Source organism: Odocoileus virginianus, chromosome 18, assembly GCF_023699985.2.
Source record: "Odocoileus virginianus isolate 20LAN1187 ecotype Illinois chromosome 18, Ovbor_1.2, whole genome shotgun sequence".
Classification (NCBI taxonomy): domain Eukaryota; kingdom Metazoa; phylum Chordata; class Mammalia; order Artiodactyla; family Cervidae; genus Odocoileus; species Odocoileus virginianus.
In genome coordinates, this window is record NC_069691.1 from 26,424,842 (window position 1) to 26,447,442 (window position 22,601).

The 22,601-nt window shown below is 37.9% G+C and overlaps 1 protein-coding gene across 38 annotated transcripts in view; it reads right to left on the reverse strand.

Annotated features, from left to right (window-relative positions):
- PTPRD (protein tyrosine phosphatase receptor type D) overlaps window positions 1-22,601 on the reverse strand; it is a 2,322,816-nt gene that overhangs the window by 1,619,336 nt on the left and 680,879 nt on the right. For all 38 annotated transcript variants that reach the window (XM_070480470.1, XM_070480471.1, XM_070480507.1 and 35 more), the window contains one exon: window positions 1,180-1,288. The gene's annotated coding sequence lies outside the window, so the exon portion shown is untranslated. The remainder of the gene's footprint in view (window positions 1-1,179; window positions 1,289-22,601) is intronic.

A 22,601-nucleotide genomic window follows, 5' to 3' on the forward strand; every position in this document is an offset into this window, starting at 1 on the left:
TTTTCAACCCAGAAAAACTTTATATTCATGTCTCTAGATTATACATATATTCTGGCTTATGGGTTCATGAAGGTAAAGACTGAGGGAAGATCATAATCTGTGCAACAAACAAATCTGTGAACAAATCTGCATTTAGTTCAGTCCAGTCGTTCAGTCATGTTTGACTCTTTGTGACCCCATGAACTGCAGCACACCAGGCCTCCCTGTCCATCACCAACTCCCGGAGTTTACCCAAACTCATGTCCATTGAATTGGTGACGCCATCCAACCATCTCATCCCCTCATCCCCTTCTCCTCCTGCCTTCAATCTTTCCCAACATCAGGGTCTTTTCAAATGAGTCAGCTCTTTCCATCAGGTGGCCAAAATATTGGAGTTTTAGCTTCAACATCAGTCCTTCCAACGAACACCCAGGACTGATCTCCTTCAGGATGGACTGGTTGAATCTCCGTGCAGTCCTAGGGACTCTCAAGAGTCTTCTTCAACACTACAGTTCAAAAGCATCAATTTTCCTGTGCTCAACTTTTTTTATATTCCAACTCTCACATCCATACATGATTATTGGAAAAGCCATAGCCTCGACTAGATGGAACTTTGTTGACAAAGTAATGCCTCTGCTTTTTAATGTGCTGTCTAGGTTGGTCATAACAGTGTATTTGACCCTTATTTATGATCTCTTAAAAACCAGACATCAGAAATTCTTTTCAATTACTGGATTATCTGTCTGCTCCACTGTGGCATGACTCTGCAATTGACAAAATCTGGGGTCCTGACGGGTAACTCAGCCATTAGATACCTGATAGTAAGGAGGATCTGGAACAATGTATGCATCTGAAATGATTCATGGTAACTCTGGGTTCCCACTGAGGTCTCTTAGAGAAATAGCCTTCCCTCCTTACCCCAAATACTATGTGAAGTTTTATCTTTCATTCTACTTTTAGTTCAGGCAGTTTAACACTTGGTTCAGAAGAAAACCTATCTTTAATTACCTGTTCTACTACTGAAAGTTAAAAAGAAGAATATCCAATGACTTTTAAAGCACTACAGAAGTTCACAACTTTAAAGAAATGCTATAGCCTGATATTTTTTAAATGGTAAAAGGCTCAGTGGAGTCATTTTAGGACCTCTGTGTGCCGAAGCAGGAAAGATGCACAAACTGTGTCTTGGTACACCGAACTCACCTGGAGATGAAGCTCATCACTTCCTCCAATGCTGGTGCCAGCATGCCAACAGTCAGACACCTTCAACTGGAGTGTTATGGGTCAGAAACTGCTTGCTTTTTATCCCCACCTGGAACAAAATACAGTGTCAGTCACTTTTTTTTTCCTTATGTTCCTTCAAGCATAATAACATATTCATTATGTTATCTTTTCCTGTCATATTAGACTCTCATTTATCAGAATCCTCAACACAAAGGAAAGAAGCATAAACTCTTCACCTCTATAATTCACACCTCAGTGATTAATATAGCACCTGTGTAAGTAACAGGGCGCATCCGTATTTTATTTCCTATAATGTTCTTTATAAAAGATTTATTATTTTAGCACAATTATTGCCATCCATTTGGTTTAATTGATGTGTTAATTTTGGAAGCTATTTTCTATATATTTTCCGCAGAGATCGTAAATCAAAATTCATTTTTAACCCCCAGAAAGAAGCTAGTATTAAAAATATTACATTTTAGAATTCCTTTGTTCCCATCACAAAAAGGAATCCCAGTAGGAAACAGAATTTAATAATGCAATTCCATTTAGTTTTATGCTTGCCTTATTTAAAATTCTTCAACTTGAGGGACATTGATGAGGAACATGCATGTTTCCCCAAATGCACAATGTTGCTGCTTTGGAACATAAGATGAAAACAGATCTTTCAACTACTTGATAAAATTACAGGCTTCAAAAAAGCCTCAGAGCTGAGTTGCCTTTGTGAGTGGGGTGTTAGGGCCTCTCAGTTACCATCCACCTGATCTCCAGAGCTCTCAGCCTTGCTCTGGTCCAGTGTACAGTTGGGAGGTTTAAGGAAATATCCAGGAGATATAGATTGAAAGTGAAAGTGTTAGTCACTCGGTTGTGTCCAACTCTTTGCAGTCCTATGGACTGTAGCCCACCAGGCTCCTCTGTCCATGGTATTCTCCAGGCAATACTGAAGTGAGTTGCCATTCCCTTCTCAAGGGGATCTTCCCAACCCAGGGATCAATCCCGGGTCTCCTGCATTGCAAGCAAAGTCTTTACTGTCTGGACCATCAAGGAAGCCCTAGAAATATGCCAGTCATGCTGCAGTGTGTCCAGCCAGCACCTGCTTCACCTTCATCCCCTTCCCTAGGATCTGGAGTTTTGTGTGCCTACCTTCCTCCTTATGCTCACTGTATCCTGAACTCTCAGAACCAGGGCTGAGCAGGTTGGCATACTTTCTCGCTTGACCCACCTGCCTGGGCTTCCTCTTCTTGCTATCCCTTTTCAGCACTAGTTGCTTGTTTGACTCACCACTTATTACCTGGCACCACCCTCTGTGAATGAATAATGTGACTCCATGTACTTCAACACATACAAACCCTAAATGGCTTCAGGTGTCAAGTCAGCAACACCTGTTTTGTTCTATCTTGCTATTTACTTAGGTGAAGAATCTGTCTATGTAATGAAATGGGAAACTTGCAAAGAAAGGCTTATTTGGATTCCTTTATAGAACTCAAACCTTAAGAATGATTGTTCTTTCCTTAAAGTCCTCTTAAAATCCAGATTTCTCTCTTTATGCAATCTAGCCTAGCCCTTTCACTTTAAACTTCAGTTCAGTTGCTCAGTCGTGTCCAACTCTTCATCTTAAACTACTGCCCTGATAGATTTTCATCAACTCTCACTTAGATAACAAAACAACTTCCTAAATGTCGACACGGTGCCAACTGAAAACAGATGGCACTTTAAAATTAGGACAATTTGAAGAGAGTTTAATAAAAATCCTATTTAAAAAACAGTGGGTGGCATGTGAGGGGACCACAAGGGGAGGGGTAGTGGAGTTGCTGTCACCCCAGGCCTGCAGGGGCGAGAGCAGGGACCAGTTACCGTCACCCAGGAGTCAGGCGGGCTTCCCCGCTGGTTCAGACAGGAAAGAATCTGCCTGCAGCGTGGGAGATTCAGGTTTGATTCCTGGTTTGGGACGATTCCGTGGAGAAGGGAATGGTTACCCAGTCCAGTATTCTTGCCTGGAGAATTCATAGACAGAGGAGCCTGGAGGGCTGTAGTCCACAGGGTCACAAAATATCGGACATGAGTGAACGACTACCACTCTTTCCACTGCAGGAGTCAGGCGTGCACAGAAGCCTCCTGCAAGTCAGCAGTGATCTCTGCTAACGAGCGCCAGCTAGCACAGCAGGCAGAATAGAAGGGAGCCCTGGGATCAAATGCTCTTCTCTTCCCCTCCCTCTGGTTTCCTGTCTGTGCTACCCATGGGGCTGACCACACAGGGATCCTAAGAGTACGAAAGCCTGTTGATGGACTTCATCCAGGCTAGTTTCCAGTTTCACAGAATAGGATGGAGAATGGTAGACAGGGCATCCAAAAGGCAAGCAGAAGAGATCTAGCACTCTTATTCATAGTTTGGAGCATCAAATTTGGAATCAGATGTAAATCTGAGTCCTAGCTCTAACTACATGCGTAACTGTAGACAAATTATTTCTCAGTATCGTTATCTGTACAATGGGGATAATATATACTCCAGGGTGTGTTTTTTTTTTTTTTTTTAGACAGCATAATGTACCTAGAGCACATACTAAGTACTTAACATTAGCAGTAATTCTCTCAAAATGTAAACACACATCACACACACAGAGTCATGCCAAACTCTTCCACTCTTGTTCCAATAGACCATGTGTTTAAGTCTGACTTTCCTAAACATTCTTCTTTCTACTTGAGTTTTTTTTCTTCCCCTATGTCAACCATGTTACCTAGAAAATACACTCAGATGTTGAAGTTTGTAATATGATATGAGGGGCTTCCCAGGTGGCACTAGTGGTAAAGAACATGCCTGCCAGTGCCGGAGACTTAAGAGACCTGGGTTCTATCCCTGGGTCAGGAAGATTCCCTGGCAGAGGGCAGGACAACCCACTCCAGTATTCTTGCCTGGGGGAACCCATAGACAGAAGAGGCTGGTGGGCTACAGTCCACAGGGTTGCGAAGAGTTGGACACAACTGAAGTGACTTAGCACTCACTCATAATAAGATGTGAAGGCTCTCTCCAGTCTCTCTCAAGAAAGGGAAACCATTCTTTGTTTCTCTATGGCATGCATATCACTCTGCAAAGCAATTAAATCATGCTTGTCCTCTTAGTTGCCTGTGAGCTCTCTGAGGGAAAGATAAGCTTCTGGCTGACAGATTTGTATCCTCAGAAGGAGGTTCATTGCCAGGTTCTTAGTACTCAATAAATATTAAGTGAATAAATGACTTAGTACTCAATAAATATTAAGTGAATAAATGACTATGTATTACTAGATTAAGTCTGTTAAAATGTAAGGAAAAAGGCTCAGTAATTTCTTCATTCTTTGCTCAAAGGGCATATCAAACTGTAACCAATCATTCATATTGGGGACTAAATAAAGTTTGAAAGAGGTCCCAAAGGAAAATCCAAGCAACTTTGCCTTTTTTCCCGTGGACAGCCTTGCTGGAAAATCCACCTCATGCAAGCATGCTAGAAGCACTAGTCCTAATAGAATTCATTCAGTAACTCACAGAATTAGCTAACTTCAACAAACACTTCTTTGTATCTGATGCATTTGAGTGATGAAACAACCAGCTGAATCACCAACATTTTCTCAGTGAGTAACCTAAAGTTTTTCCCCACCAATTAAACATAGTCTGCTTTGTGAGGGAGTAATTAATTTGCATGAGTCGAAGTCTCAGAAAAATGGTGTAAAAAGGTCTTACTCCCATTTGATTTCAAATCTTTCCATTTGTCATCTTCAATAAGACATTTCCTAGCATCTGTGTGCCCTTGCTAAACTTCTTTCTGCAAATACAGTAGGGTATGTGTATTTTCACTCCTCATTCCCTTGTTTAAAAACTGCATACTTTCTGCTATTATGAGCCTGTTTTTCCACTGAAAGTAACTTTGAGATTGTTTGTATTATCAAGTAAAGAGTATCTTAATCATATTCAGTTTCATGTATTTCTATTGTTCTCAAATACGGTAAATTCTTTAACCTAACTTCCTTAAGGTTTGTTTTTCAAAACTTTTACTGTTATTAAGAGGCTATGATAAATAACTTAGTAAAAGTTAGTATCTCATAGGTTCATCTGTAGGAAACATTCCTACAAGCATATGGAGGTGGTTCAAAGATGAATGCATCTGTAACTTTCAGATATATTGACCAATGATCCTCCTTGAAAATCAAGCAAAGTTATGCTCTCATCAGCAGTCTTAAAAATTACTAGTGGGTTTGGTATCTTGAGATAACAAGGGATGTTGCGTATATTTTCATATGAAATTTCTATTATAAGCTTTCACCATTTTTATTCCTATAGTCACAGTTCAACAGTCTTTCTTATTGTTTTCAAAATGAAGCAAAGTCATTAACGACATGAGCAAAATATTTCTCTATGTTTAAGGTTTTTTTTTAAAGTTTTCCAGGCTTCCACAATCCTATACATCCTGGAAAACTAAACCTCGCAAAAAGGTCCCACAGTGCCCTCTGGTGGCGACCTGCTTCGTTGCATCTTCCCTGAACCTTGAGGTCAGACTTTGCAAGCCTCGAAGCCAAGTTTGTCTTCCCTGATCGCTCAGATGGGAAAGAACCCGCCTGCCAATGCGGGAGACATTAGAGATGTGGGTTCGGTCCCTGGGTTGGGAAGATCCCCTGGAGAAGGAAATACACTCCAGTATTCTTGCCTGAAGAATCTCATGGACAGAAAAGCAATCCCACAGACAGAGAAGCCTGGCAGGCTACAGTCCATAGGGGTCTCAAAGAGTCAGACACGACAGAAGTGACTTAGCATGCACACAAGCCTGGTTCAAATCTCCTCACTCGGTATACAATATGAAACCACACCCATGACTTTACAGCAAAGTTAGACTTTAAGGAACCAAAACTAGGCCAGCAACAAATTGGTGGGTGTCCTCACAGGCAGAGTTCATTTCTTTGGGGTTTTATTCTTTCTTTTTCTCCTAGTTTCTTTTTTATTATTATTTTTTAATTAAAGGATAATTGCTTTACAAAATTTTGTGGTTTCTGTCCTACATCAACAAGAATCAGCCGTACGTACACCCATGTTCGCTTCCTCCCCGACCTGCTTCCCATCTTGCTCCCGACCCCACCCTTCAGACTGTCACTGAGCCCCTGTGTGAGTTTCCTGATTCATACAACAAATTCCCATTGGCTATTTATTTGACATAGGGTAATGTCAATTTCTATTTTACTTTCTCCATACATCTGCCCTTCTCCCTCCCCACCTCCCCCCATGTCCGTGGGTCTGTTCTCTACATCTGGTTCTCCACTGCTGCCCTGAAAATAAATTAATCAGTGCCTTCTTTTTAGATTCCACATATATGTGACACTAGTTGCTTTTAAATATGTCCTGGAGTATATTTTCAGTGAGCTGCAGTGTAGACTTGTATGGGCAGTCAGACTCTGCTTCAGCCTTCCCTCTATCAGTGAAATCCACAGGATAATCACCACTCCATAGGAATCCATGTACTGAAAAATAACAATGTCAATCAGAAACCTGAGACTGATTTCATTCATTCATTCTATAGGTATTTGGAATACCATGTGCAATGTCCTAAGTGCCTGTGAATTTTTCAGTAAAGAAAACAGACAAAAATATCCTTCCTCTTGAAGCGTATCTTCTAGTTGGAGGAAACAGAAAATATATAATTAAGCAAATACACTATATTAACAGACTTCAATCTGAAAGTATGAGGAGGTGGAGGTCCTTTTCGACTTGAACTAGAAAGAGAAAAGGTAGGCCTCTTTGAGACTTTGAGACTGTGTAAATGCACCCAGAAATGTAAATTTCCAAATCTTTAGAACATTGTGGTTGTTTAGTCACTGTGTCTTGTCTGACTCTTTGCGACCCCATGGACTGTAGCCCACCATAAATAGCATTAAAAAGTCCTGAGATAAGCAGTGAGCATGGTTTGGGAAGAAAGACGTCCAAGGCTGAAGTCTTGAACAGTTCAGCTTTCAGAGAATGAAACAGTGAAAAGAAACTAGAAAAGAAGAATGAAGGGGCTAGTGAGGTGTGCAGGTAAGTTACAAAGTGGTGTTTCAGAAGCCAAGCAAAAACTGGTTCAAATAGCAGAGAATATTCAGCTGTGTCAACTGTAGCTGATAAGCCACACAAGATGAAGACTAGGTATTGTCCATTTTACTTACAATGTAGAAATCATGGGTGAGTGTGACAAAATGGGTTTTAGTGAGATGATGAGGAGGATGTTAGAGAGAGAGGAATAAGGACAAGTCCAGAGGGTGCATACTGAAGAGCACATATACTATTTTCATGTACAAGTTAATGCAGACCAGATTTACCTCAGAAACCAAGCCTTAGTAAGTTGAAATGCTACAAATAATGTTCCCTCAATACAATGGGAGTAAGTTGAAGTCAGTAACAAAAGGATACACACAAATTAACTTTGTTTGCAAAATTGTTAATGCAAATAACCAGGCAAGAAATTAATTTAAAGCAACATAAACTGAATAACAATAGAGCTACTACATATTAAAATCTGAGAAACCTTTTATATCCTTAAGCCCTCTCCCATATTTCCCTTTCACAGGCAGAACACTGCTTCTAGAAAAGTGCTTAGATTTGCCACACAAACAAAAATCACAGTTTTTTTTTTTACACCATTTCTAAACTAATTTGACTATCTGCTCATATTCCTTACTAGGCTGTAGGCAATTTCAAAGCAAGAACTTATTTTAAAAATACTTAGCACTTGACAAAATAGCTAGTATGTGCTCAATGCACGCCTTTAATTAAATGCATGCATGTAATGAGTGAATGAGATGAATTTGTGGACAACTACCTGTATTACAACTTGGTAAGTAGAAGTGAGGGATATACAAAGCCAATGGATGGCTGAAAAGACCTATATTATTGAGTGGCATCAGATAAATTGAGTGGAATTAACTTTAAAAAAGATTCATTCTTCAAATTTCATGCAAAAATAAATTTATAGAAAAAGTACCAGGTTAATAGCTGCTTATTAGCTCCCAAAGAGATCTACTCCTGAGGTCTGCTTCGACTTTTGCTGGCCTTAACTGAGGTATATTCATACTGTAGAAGGAAAACACACTCGTTTTTAAATCACAGGTCTCCTAATTACTGCATCCCAAACCTCCTCCACCATAGATTCTAGTTTCTTGAAGTACAGTTTGGTCAGCACAAAGGTTAGAAAGATTCACATGTAAATCCCTTACTACCTAGACAGGCATCAGCTATCTAAGCTCTAGAGCTACCAGTGGTTTGTTGTTTTTTTTTTTCCCTCCCCCAATTCATGCCTACAAACAAAGAGATCTTCACAATAAAATTAGAAGTAAAAACCTATTCATGTCCCCTGTAACATAAAATGCTTTAACTTAAGCAAAATGTTCTGTGAAGAAAAACTATGAATATGTGCTGACCCATTAACATTCTATAATATAAATGACAAAATGAGTAATGATTATATACATGAAAATTCTGATTTTGGCAGCCATGCAGACAGTTATATTTGCTCATGAAAACCAGAAAATATCTGAAAATAAAAAATTAGAATAGACCAAAAATAGAAATCAACTTTTATATCAAAAATTATCAATACTTTAATGAGGTAAAGGGTTGACACTTCCCTTTATCATGTATTTCTACATTTAGAAGAAGTTTATTCAATATGGTGACCAGTTTGATTATACTAGTTCTTCACTTAGCTTCCAACAAGAAACCTTGAACTGTTAAAGTTTAGGTGTCTAAATCCCTTGCTTATATTTAACATGTGCTCTCAAGATGACTATAAAATTCAAAATGACATGTGGGTATAGTGAAAGGCCAATTTAGAATCATCCTGATTCTTGGTTCCAAAGACTAAAATCATTATCCAAGAAGAGACCTTTTCTTGTGAAACTAGATAAACTTTTTTTTTTACACATAAAAATGCCTACCAAGTTTATTTTATTAAGTTGGCCATCCCTGAGAGTAAATAAATCCATCTCTAGAGAGAAAAAAATCAAGAAAGGTAGAAATAGAGGAAGACGTGCTTGGGAGATTCATTAATCTGGAAGGATGCTATCGTTTCCTTGTTGGAAGAATATCCTGCTTGCAAAGCACCACTTTTTTCCCCATGACTTCATTAAGAGAACAGAGAGAAAGCAAAAATGAAAATTCAGAGCCCGATGAATTGCCAAGATATTTATCGATGATCCTGAAATGTACTAAGTGCTTGCCTTCTGTGATTCTTTTGACTCAAAACTATTCAAAAGTCATCTTTATGAAGATGAAGCTACTTCCCTCACAGTAAAGGCAGTTGTTCGCTTTACTGTACTTATGAACTGCACTGTCATTTTTTCCTATCAGCACAATTATCTGTGAATTTTTAAAACAGGGCTGTGTTCCCTTTCAGATTAGGACATTTCAAGAAGAGATATGAACCCCTTATGGCTGCCATTCTTTTCTCCTGCTATCTGCCCTCAACCCACTCTATCTCCAGTGCCTAATATCATGACTGGAAAGTGTTTTGAGTGTTTAGTGATAAAAATGACGGAATAAAACATGAAAAACGTCAAAGTTAAGGGCAAATAAAAGCAAATTTTAAAGATAAGTTAAAAGTCTTTAAATAGCTACGCGCTTCCAGCTCCTCTGTGGTCATGCACTTGTTTACCTGATGATCCAGTACTCTGCCACATCTGTGTCTTACAAAGGTATAATTTTCAGGATAAAGGTGCAGTACTCAGCCAAGGGTTTTAAGAAGTGTGCCTAATAAATTTCTGTGATCCAGTGGCAGTGACATCATAACCATTGTTACAAGAGAAAAAAGAGAATATTATCAGCCCAACAGACACTCCCCCAAAGTAACAGTACTGTGTAAGACATAATCTTAGTAGGAGCAAAAGAAAGAAGAATTGAGATTTTATGACAATGAAAGGGTAACTGCAGAAACAAGATTGACAGTCAAATTATAAAAGCTCTTTTAATGAAAATAAAGCATCTAGTAGTAGAGTTATATTGTATAAATAAAAGAATATTAAAATGCAGTGAGCACCACTGTAACTGAAGCAATAACAAGATGGTGAGTGGAAGATTTCTGCAGTAGGGTAAAGGGTATCCGATAAAAGAAAATAACATGTTTAGCTAGAAAAATCACAAGTCAGATAAAGTTCAAACATAAGAGCAAAAGGATAGAATCAATGATTTTCTGATATATAATTTTACCTTCTAGGTTTTTTGAAAAATCTTTAATTGTAAAATGTTCTATTAATTCACGCTTGAATTTCCCATTCTTTATACTCTAGGCAAGTAGTAGGTATTTTTAAAGATTTTCAAGATTGAAACTAAAGCTCAACACTCTTCATACTAGGACTTCCCACCTTTTACAGTATATTTACTTTTTAAAATTCAATACTCCTATTTCCTTTCCTCATTTCACTTCTCCTTTATTCCTCTTAGCAAGGAGTGTTCCTCACAATATTAGTAGGACAATTTTTTATTCTGACTTCTTGATAAACTGGTGTAAAGACAGTGGAAAACATACAGGATACTAGAAAGACTCTGAGAAAAGGATCTAGGGGCTGTATTATTCTTGGTATGAAAATAAGAGATTCTACTTTTGGTTATATTTAGGGTGGTAAGGATCCATGACATGCAAACACATCACAAATACTAAAGCTTTTTGCCTATGGTTAATTAGGATCAAATGTAGGATGAAGGTGAAATATTAGCTATTCACAGCCCTCTAATAGTAGTCATGTATGGATGTGAGAGTCGGACCATAAAGAAAGCTGAGTGCCGAAGAATTGATGCTTTTGAACTGTGGTGCTGGAGAAGACTCTTGAGAGTCCTTTGGACTGCAAGGAGATCAAACCAGTCAATCCTAAAGGAAATCAGTCCTGAATATTCATTGGAAGAACTGATGCTGAAGCTGAAGCTCCAATATTTAGGCCACTTGATGCAAAGAACTGACTCATTGGAAAAGGCCCTGGGAAAGATTGAAGGCGGGAGGAGAAGGGGATGACAGAGGATGAGATGTTTGGATGGCATCACCAACTCGATGGATGTGAGCTTGAGCAAGCTCTGGGAGTTGGTGATGGACAGGGAAGCCTGGCATGCTGCAGTCCATGGGGTCCCAAAGAGTCAGACACGACTGAGCCACTGAACTGAACTGAGCCCTCTGATAGCACATGGACAATAATAATTGTAGAGAGATGTGGCATCTGTTAAATAAATTAGAAGCCTCAAGATGAAAGAAATAGGCCCGACAGGCACATGAAAAGATGTTCAACATTGCTGATTATTAGAGAAATGCATATCAAAGCTACAGTGAGATATCACCCCACACCAGCCAGAATGGCTATCATTAAAAAGTCTACAGACAATAAATGCTGGAGAGTGTATGGAGAAAAGGGAACCCTCCTACACTACTGATGAGAATGTAAATTGGTACAGCTACTCTGGAGAACAGTATGGAGGTTCCTTAAAAACTGAAAATAGAGCTACCATATGACCCTACAATCCCACTCCTGGGCATATATCCAGAGAAAAGCATGGTCTGAAAAGATATGTGCACCCCAATGTTCATCGCAGCACAGTTACAATAGCCAAGACATGGAAGCAACTTAAATGTCCACTGACAGAGGAATCAATAAAGATGTGGTACATATATGCAATGGAATATTACTCAGCCATTAAAAATAATGAACTAACACCATTTGCAGCAACATGGATGGACCTAAAGAATATCATATTGAGTGAAGTAAGTCAAACAGAAAAGGAGAAATACCACATGATATCCATTATATGTGAACTCTAAAAAGAAATGATGCAAATGAACTTACTTACAAAATAGAAAGAGACTTACAGACTTAGAGAATGAACTTATGGTTTCCAGGAGAAGGGATAGTTAGGGAGTTTGGGATGATCATGGGCATGCTGCTATATTTAAAATGGATAACCAATGTGGACCTATCATATAGCACATGGAACTCTGCTCAATGCTATTTTCAGCCTGCAGGGGAGGAGGCTTGAGGGGAGAATCAATACATGTATATGTATGGCTGCGTCCCTTCATTGTTCATCTGAAACTATCATAACATTGTTAATTGGCTATATCCCAATAAAAAATAAAAAGTTTTAAAATAAATAAAAGGAATAGGCTCAAAGCATCCAACTCTAACCCAGAGAAAGCCACAAAAGCCTAGAGACTCTACTGAAGATTTAGAAGTTATCCTCATCCTCCTGAATTGAAAGGCAGACTGGTCAGAAAAATCAGACCTAGGATTTAATCGCAAAAGCAGAAGAATTGCAGAGGAAACTAAGTGTGGAGAGACCTGTAACAAAGTCGTGGTCGTTAAACGGTATAGGAAAGGAACTCTTATGAGGGGTTTTGAGTGGATGAGCCTGTGAAGCCTCATCTCCTGAATTTCTCCAAATCCTCTGTGTCAACAAAGGTCCATCTAGTCAAGGCTATGGCTTTTTCAGTGGTCACATATGGATGTGAGAGTTGGACTGTGAAGAAAGCTGAGCACCAAAGAATTGATGCTTTTGAACTGTGGTGTTGGAGAAGACTCTTGAGAGTCCCTTGGACTGCAAGGAGATCCAACCAGTCCATCCTAAAGGAGATCAGTCCTGGGTGATCATTGGAAGGACTGATGCTGAAGCTGAAACTCTAATACTTTGGCAACCTCATGCGAAGAGTTGACTCATTGGAAAAGACCTTGATGCTGGGAGGGATTGGGGGCAGGAGGAGAAGGGGATGACAGAGGATGAGATGGCTGGATGGCATCACCGACTCAATGGACATGAGTTTGAGTAAACTCCGGGAGTTGGTGATGGACAGGGAGGCCTGACGTGCTGCAGTTCATGGGGTCGCAAGGAGTCGGACATGACTGAGTGACTGAACTGAACTGAACTGAATGAATCTTAGCTTTATAGGAGTTAGCGGTACCATTAAAGACCCAAAGAATGAAAAGGTGATGTTTTATCTAGTTGCTCATGAACTTTTTTTTAAAGTTGTAATTGAGATGGTTAATTTTGTGTGTCACCTTTCCTGAGCCATGCTGCCCAGGTATGTGATCAAACATTTTGTATGTTTCTGCAAGTGTGTTTTTGGATGAGAGGAAATGGCAACCCATTCCAGTATTCATGCCTGGAAAATTCCTTAGCCAGAGGCCTGGTGGACTACAGCCCATGGGGTTGCAAAGAGTCAGGCATGACTGAGCAACTGAGAATGCATTATTTATATTAGTGCATCTTGAGTAAAGAAGATCGTTCTTCATGATGTAGGCAGGCCTCATCTAATCCACTGAAGACCTGAATATGACAAAGGACTGCCATTCCCCTAGCAAGAAGGAATTCTGGCAGCAAGATGGTCTTTTTGGAGTCACAAACTGCAACATCAACTCTCTACTGGGTCCCTCCCTGATGGCCTTCACATTGGAATGGCAGCTTTTAGACTCAATAATTATATAAGTGAATTCTGCAAAGTACATCTCTGTATGTAAACACACCCCTCCAGGCACACATACACTATGGGCTATCTCTCTGGAGAACCCTGATATTGGGTTGGTTAACAAGTTTGTTAGGGTTTTTCCATGAGATGTTATGGAACGAATGAGAGGGTAACAGGCAGGAAGGCCAGGGGTCTCCAAACGGAGGAAATAGGCTGCAAGGGCCAGACATTTTTCTCTCTCTTAAGCTGCAGGAGGAAACAAACCAGGGATATGTTTTTCCTCCTCCATACAAATTTAAAAGGAGGTTTCTCTTATGCTGTGTCGTCATGACACCGGGTTTCACCTGAAGCTAACTATTCTCAAACCTTGAGTTAACCAATACATTTTTTAATGGAAATGTTTATCGTAAAGCTATGTTAATTTACCCCAGACTCTGTAAATTCCGCCAAATGGCCCAACCTACTTACTCAGGTATTGTTCCCCTAATCTATGTAAAATGAAACTATTTGTTGGTAATCTGCCCTTCTACAAGATTCAAGTCAATCATTTTATGGCCAGGGATGAATTATCTGGTGCCATTCTAAATTCTAAGACGTTCCTTTCTTTTCATTAACAGACTGTGAGTGACTATATAACTTACAGCTAAAACTAGGAGCAGGGTAATTTTTGCCCCCTTCTGATGCCTATGTCAGAAGCTTTCTCTATATCCATTATACTTTAATAAAACTTTATTACACAAAAGCTCTGAGAGATCCAGCCTCGTCTCTGACCCCTGATTGAATTAATCTCCTCCGGAGGCCAAGAATTCCGGTGTCTTATCGTTCAGCAACAACCTTTCACTAATAACATTGGCCAGCCCAATACAGTGATGAACTGCTATGCAGAATGTAGTACAGAATATGGTATTTTAACTCCCTCTGATATTAGTGGATCTGACACACAGTGACTTACATCTCATTCCTGCACACTGCAATCATTGCTGAAGTAACCAGTTTTGTGCTTTGGGACCAGTTTTTTTTTTGTAGATGCCACTTGAAATGCTTTATTTTTATGCCCATTCCATGTACTTCACACTTCCTGTCATAGTTTTATTGACATATGTGTGCCTATAGACATAGAATGCCATTAAGAAATAGGTGTACACACACTCAACATCACAGTAAACTTTCAAGTTGCTGTGTGCGTAAGTGCATGGTTTCTTAGTTATGTGTTATAGTAATATATTTCTTTTCATCCAAATATTACCTTGAAGGACTCTAGGTATCTAAGGCCCTAGATTGAAGGTTATTCTATGAATAGTTCCAACTAACTCTTCTATTTAGAGGAAGTTAATTTCTTTTATTTTTTTCCCTGCTAAATTGATAATTTTGAATACAAGCTTTAAAAATATTGTTCTAACATTTTGAACATGTCACTATTTGTTCATAAGAACACAATTTCTAAAACGTCTAAGATAGCAGGAAACAATTTTCTTTCTCATTTAAAACAATATCAAATAATAGGCAGAAATAGAAAGTCTATTATTTATGAGGCTATGAATTAATAACTAGTTCACATTCATGGATTCCTTTTCTTTCCAGTAGAATACTACAATATGCACTTTAAAAATTCATATCATGTATACATAATAGTTATCCCTCCTCCAGCCTCAAACAGTTCACTTTTACCCACAGTAATTTCAGAATGTGCTTTCAGAAATATTTGTGTACATCAACATTAATAGAGTAAGCAGTACAAGTAACTATGATGTATACAAAATGATATAAACATTTTCATAATAAGGGCTATATTGACTAGCTGGGACACATTACAAAGGCATGAGATTGAATTATATCTTATTTAGAATGAAATTCTACAACAGGATAAGATAAAACTCAGCTTTAATATTAAGCCTTTGTTAAAAGTAAGCAACTTTTCAATTAATTTTGTAATTAATCATAGAAGGAAATGTTACAGGATTCACATTAAAAAACAATAACCAAATATATGATTAGATAACCAAATTATCAGATTTGATATGACAACCAAATTATCAGATTATAACCAAATTATCAGAGAAAAGGAAAGATATACCCATTTGAATGCAGAGTTCCAAAGAATGGCAAGGAGAGATAAGAAACCCTTCCTCAGTGATAATGCAAAGAAATAGAGGAAAACAACAGAATGGGAAAGACTAGAGATCTCTTCAAGAAAATGAGAGACACCAAGGGAATATTTCATGCAAAGATGGGTTCGATAAAGGACAGAAATAGCATGGACCTAACAGAAGCAGAAGATATTAAGAAGAGGTGTTAAGAATACACAGAAGAGCTATACAAAAAAGATCTTCATGACCAAGATAACCATGATTTTGTTATGACTTAGCTAGAGTCTGACATCCTTGCATGCAAAGTCAAGTGGGCCTTAGGAAGCATCACTATGAACAAAGCTAGTGGAGGTGATGGAATTCCAGTTGAGCTATTTCAAATCCTAAAAGATGATACTGCAAAAGGGCTGCACTCAATATGCCAGCAAATTTGGAAAGCTCAGCAGTGGTCACAGGACTGGAAAAGGTCAGCTTTCATTCCAATCCTAAAGAAAGGCAATGCCAAAGAATGCTCAAACTACTGCACAATTGCACTAATCTCGCATGCTAGCAAAGTAATGCTCAAAATTCTCCAAGCTAGGATTCAACAGTACGTGAAACATGAACTTCCATATGTTCAAGTTGGATTTAGAAAAGGCAGAGGATCCAGAGATCAAATTGCCAACATCCGCTGGATCATCGGAAAAGCAAGAGAATTCCAGAAAAACATCTACTTCTGCCTTAATGATTATGCCAGTCTTTGACTGTGTAGATCACAACAAAGTGTGGAAAATTCTTCAAGAGATGGGAATATCAGACCACCTGACCTGCCTCCTGAGAAATCTGTATGCAGATCAAAAAGAAACAGTTAGAAGCAGACAGGGAACAACAGACTGGTCCCAAATAGGGAAAGGAGTACATCAAGGCTGTATATTGTCACCCTGATTATTTAGTTTATATGCAGGGTACATCATGCAAAATGCCGAGCTGGATGAAGCACAAGCTGGAATCAAGATTGCCGGGAAAAATATAAATAACCTCTAATATGCAGATGACACCACCCTTATGGCAGAAAGTGAAGAGGAACTAAAGAGCCTCTTGAAAGTAAAAGAGGAGAGTGCAAAAGCTGGCTTAAAACCCAACATTCAAAAAACTAAGATCATAGCACTTGATCCCAACCACCTCATGGCCAAAAGATGGGGGAACAATGAAATCAGTGACAGATTTTATTTTATGGGGCTCCAAAATCACTGCAGTAGGTGACTGCAGCCATGAAATTAAAAGACACTTGCCCCTTGGAAGAAAGCTATGATCAACCTAGACGGCATAATTAAAAGAAGAGACATTACTTTGCTGACACAGGTCCATCTAGTAGTGAAAGCTATGGTTTTGCCAGTAGTCATTGTGGATTTGAAAGTGAAGTAAAGAAAATGAAGTAGCTCAGTAGTGTCCAACTCTTTGTGACCCCATGTACTGTAGCCTACCAGGCTCCTCCCTCCATGGGATTCTCCAGGCAAGAATACTGGAGTGGGCTGCATTTCCTTCTCCAGGGGGTCTTCCTGACCCAGGCATCGAACCCAGGTGTCCCGCATTGCAGGCAGAAGCTTTAACCTCTGAGCCACCAGGGTATCAGATATTGTGGATGTGAGAGTTGGACTATAAAGAAAGCTGAGAGCAAAAAATTGATTTTGAACTGTGGTGCTAGAGAAGACTCTTGAGAGTCTCTTGGACTGCAAGGAGATCAAAACAGTTAATCCTAAAGAAATCAGTCCTGACTATTCATTTGAAGGAGTGATGAAGTTGAAGCTTTAATATTTTGGCCACCTGATGGGAAGAACTGACTCATTGGAAAGGACCCCGATGCTGGGAAAGCTTGAAGGCAGGAGGAGAAGAGAATGACAGAGGATGAGATGGTTGAATGGCATCACTGACTCTATGGACATGAGTTTGAGCAAACTCTGGGAGTTAGTGATGGGCAGGGAGGACATGACTGAGCGACTGAACTGAATTGAACCAAACTTAATGCTGAAAAAACTTACATTTTATCAAAGCAATGGAATAGAGGTCAGAGAACTAACCTCCTTCTATTATAAACTAGGCATTGAAAAACCTAAGTAGTCAGATCCTCTTTAGCTCTCAGCCAAGGGGTCAAAATATCTACATTATAGCACTAAATGGGAAACATCTAACTGAAAGAGAATGAATGAGTGAATAAATGAATATTAAGTAGCAGAATTTGGAGTGGTCTATCATCTCAGAAGTACTCAAGAGATTATAAAGCAATAAATAATACATATTCATTTAAGGCAGATTCTCTAAATACTAAAATTCCAATTTATGTGATGTTTTAAATTTTATGAATCACAAAATACTTTTGTCCTTCTACTTTGTTACCTGCCAGTTTGGTACTCAAATTTTGTTTCTCTATCACCAACCTTAAGCACAACACACAACTCTGAATATATTCTGTACCATTAAGAAAATAATGTTCTTCTCCAAGGACAAAGATTTTTCAGGACTGAGTGTAACTACATGGTCCTGAAACAGCATCAGAAGTACTCTTCAACAGACAGCCAAGATACTTTGAATAGTAACATTATAATTAGAATGAAGCATTTTAAGATAGCATATTTCCCACCAAGCTACCTGTTTTGTTTGCTTTTGATCTTTTATAGTATATTAAATGCAGTTATTTCTAGTCTTTGTTTAGGTTTCAAACTTTTCAGTATCATGAATGATATTCTGTTCTTTAACAATAACTCATTTTGAAGAAATATTTCACTTTTCAACTTAGTATTTGTAATATCACTCTTTGTCCTTTCTGGGGAAAAGAGAAAATGTAAATTACACTGAGGGGAAATTATCTCAATCCTGACTTAAACAAAAAATAAACAAAAAGCTCTGAAAATTCCCAAGGCAGAAGTATTATAGAGATTGAGTTTTGAGATTATGGGTCAGATGATCAGAATTTCTACATGAACACAAAAGCTTAAAACACTCAAGCACTACGTGGATTCAGAGTGTGATTGCTTCTAATATGTGCATATGATTTTTCAAAGCTGGTTGACTATTTCATATAGGAAGAAGCCAATACAATAATCAGACCTAAAACAAAAAGTTGTATGACATGATTTAGAAGGTTGCCATTTACTTAATGTTGTGTTCCTGAAGTATCCATTTCCCACAAATAATCATTTCAGATCAGTAGTGTGGGAAATAGTGAGGTGAATGAGACATGGGAAATATCTTTAAGGAGGTAATGTTACATAGTGACAGACATATCCATGTTTCAGTAAAAGAAACCTGGAAACAATGAAAGATCTCATTTTCTAGCAATGAAGGAATTCAACAAAATTTCTTCCACACAACCACAAGAGAAAACACAAGTTTATGAAATCATTAAGTTTCAATATATGTTCAGTGAAAATTTAAAGAAAAGTGGGTATGTAATAACCTGACAACAATGCTGAAAAGTTAAATTGCCAGTTTCTTGAACCAGCTAAGAGTCAAAACAGGATGAGATAAAGGCTTAGGATCAGGTGAGGTTGAAAGTCTGAGAACTTTGTAGTAAGCTAAAGCCCATAAAGAGCTGTACATTTTGTTGAAAATGAATTTTGATAAAACAAAATTCTTATTGACAAGGAGGGGGTAAATACAAAACTTGTTTGTATTAGCCGTCTATAAAGGACCTCACCAATCAAAAACAAAGTGATACAGAACTGTTAATGCCCATGGTAATCTCAGCATAAGGTAATTAATAAATCCAATCATAAAACCAAAAATCTCACAAGTAAAGTTCTGCCAAACAGTGCACAATCCAAAATTACAAAATACCATTTGATACAGGTGAGAGTCCACATAGATACAGACTGTAAAATGAATTATTAAAGTTGTACACAAAGCAAATGAGGAAAAAAGTAATCACCAGGCAATTTTATAAATATATTCAAATTGGACATCGGAAAATAAAGTATGATAATTGAAATTACAACCCAGAAACAAACAGAATACCCACTACCTCTTTCTAGGAGACCATAAAATATCACGACAAGATAAAGAAATTTTAAGAAAGGAAAACCACTGGCCAATCTCTCTCATCACCAACATGCAAAAATTCTCAAAATATTATCAAATAAAATTCAACAAAGTATACAAATAACTATATACCATGACCAAGTAGAATTTACTCCAGGTATACATGTTAACCTAACGTTGTAAGAAAATCTAATATAATCCATCACATCAATAGGCAAAAAGAAACTTCCATCCACTGACACAGAAAGATCATGTGATGAAACTCAGCACCCTTCATGATAAAAGCTTACAGCAAATTAGGAACAGAGGAAAACTTCCTTAACTTGATAAAGGCTATCTACCCAAAAAATGCTACAGGTAATGTACTTACTGGTGACAAATGGGATACTTTTCCCCTAAGATAGGGAACAAGTCAGAGAGGCCCTCTCACTATCACTCTCAATATCTTAATGGAAGTACTCCCAAGTGAAATAAAGGAAATAAAGGTACATAGGTCTAGAAGGAGCAAATTCAACTTTTGTTGACAGAGGACATGAGTGTCTCTACATGAAATCCCAAATAATTGAAACTAAAACTACTGGACTAAGCAGTTATACTAAGGTTATAGAATATAAGGATATAAGATTAACATACAAAATGTAATTGTTTTTCTATAAAGCACTAGGGACTAGGAATTTGAAATTAAAAACCAAGCACCACTTATAGACTAAAAACTGAAGCTTTTATAAATTTAACAGAAGATTTAAAATTCTATTGGAAAAATCAAGGAAGATTTAAATAAATGAAGAGATATTCCATGTGCATGGATGAGAAGATTCACTTATTAATGTCACTTCTTCCCAACTTGATATATAGATGTAATGAACTCAATCAATATTCCAGCAAGCTATTTTGTAAATATTAACAAATTCTAAAATTCATATATAAAGATGAAAAGATCCGGACTAGAAAACATGATAATAAGAACAAAGATTGAACACTGAAAAACCCAACTTCAAGACTTACTAAAAAGCTACAATAATCAAGATAACATGGTAGTGATGAAATAACACATATAAATTAAAAGAACAGAGCGATCAGAAACAGATTCACATGAATCTAATTGATATCTGATGAAGATGCAGTGACAACTGAATCAAAAAAAAAAGATAACTTTTAAATTAAGTTATACTGGAACAACTGGACACTCGTGTTAAAAATACATATTTAGAATCTAGACATAGATCTTACTTCTTTCATAATATCTGATTAAAATTGAATTATAGATCTAAATAGTAAAGAAGTCTGTAAAACTTCTAGAACACAGAAAATCTATGTGACCTTGAATTCAGCAGTGATTATTTAGCTACAACACCAAAAGCATGATATGCCAATGGGGGGAAAAATGATAAATTGTACTTTAACAGAACTAAAAGAATTCTATTCTTTAAAAGGACCAATAAGAGAATCAAAGAAGCTGCAATTTGGGAATATTAACAAAGCACTTATCTGACAAATAACTTCTATCAAATATACAAAGAAGTCTTAAAACTCAATGGTAAGTAAAGCAGCCTAGTGAAAAACAGGTATCTGAACACTTCAGAGAAAATAGATTATTACATGGAATGCATTTTGGAGTGAGTTTTTTCTGCCGATGGTGCTATTTCAATCCAGCATGTTCTCTGCCCAGCAGTAGGATAGGTACACAGGGTGAGGGTAAATAGGAGACTTACAGCTGAAGTAGTGAGCAGTAGAAACCCTAAGTGTTAACATAGTTTGTTTCTGTATTCAGTTCTACAGTATTTGTGGCCTATAAGGGGTGATAGAATCCCTTCTTTATAAAATGATTTTCTTCCTGAATCTAAAGCAGAATTGCCCGATGGATTGAATATTAGAGGAAGAGTATTGCTAGTTTTGTTTCCATAATTCATTTAGAGAACTACAAAAAAAAAAAAAAAAAAGGCAAGTTGTTCACACAAATAGAATTTTAGAAAAAAATACTGAAAGTAAAATGCAAAATCAAAGAGCTTTGCAGCTTAAAATGTTCATCAAAAGTCCCATGTGTACTTGGATCAATCTGTTGTAAGATGAAAATAATCACAGTGGAAAGTGCTCAAAGAAGAGTCACTTCTATAAAGTGTCAGTAACTTAGGTGGGTTCTTTATTAACATTTTAAACTATAATTCACATTTAATTACGTGGAGAAACAAGGATCTTATACTGACAAAGATAATTCAGGCTTATCCGCTTTAAACTAATTTCCTGAGTCCACCCTATAATTGCCATGCGATTTCTACAGGGAAAGGACATGTTTCATTGATTAACAAAATCTCTAATTTAGGGTAATAGAAATATTGCAGGAAGGAGGACCCCTTCCAAGGCCCAAAACTGAGCTCTTGTCTAACACTCGGAAATGAATTGTCCGAGGAGTCACATGTGCTGACAAAGCTAGAAATTTTACTGGGAAAGGGCGCCTGGGTGGAGAGCAGGAGGGGAAGGGAACCCAGGAGGACAGCTCTGTCCTGTGGCTTGCAGTCTTGGTTTTATGGTGATGGGATTAGTTTCCGGGTTGTCTTTAGCCAATCATTCTGACTCAGAGTCCTTCCTGGGGGTGCACGTCTTGTTCAGCCAAATGGATGCCAGAGAGGAGGATTCTGGGAGGTGGTTGGGCATGTGGTGTCTCCTTTTGACCTTTCCTGAACTCTTCCGGTTGGTGGAGGCTTATTAGTTGTGTTCCTTACCAGTACTATCATAAAACAACTCATGCAAATAGTTACTATGGTGCCTGGCCAGGGTGGGCGGTTTCAATCAATGTGCTTCCCCTAACAGAGATACAACTCATCTTTCCCTTTACAAAATATCATTGTTTTTACATTTTGTGTTAAAATTATTACTTT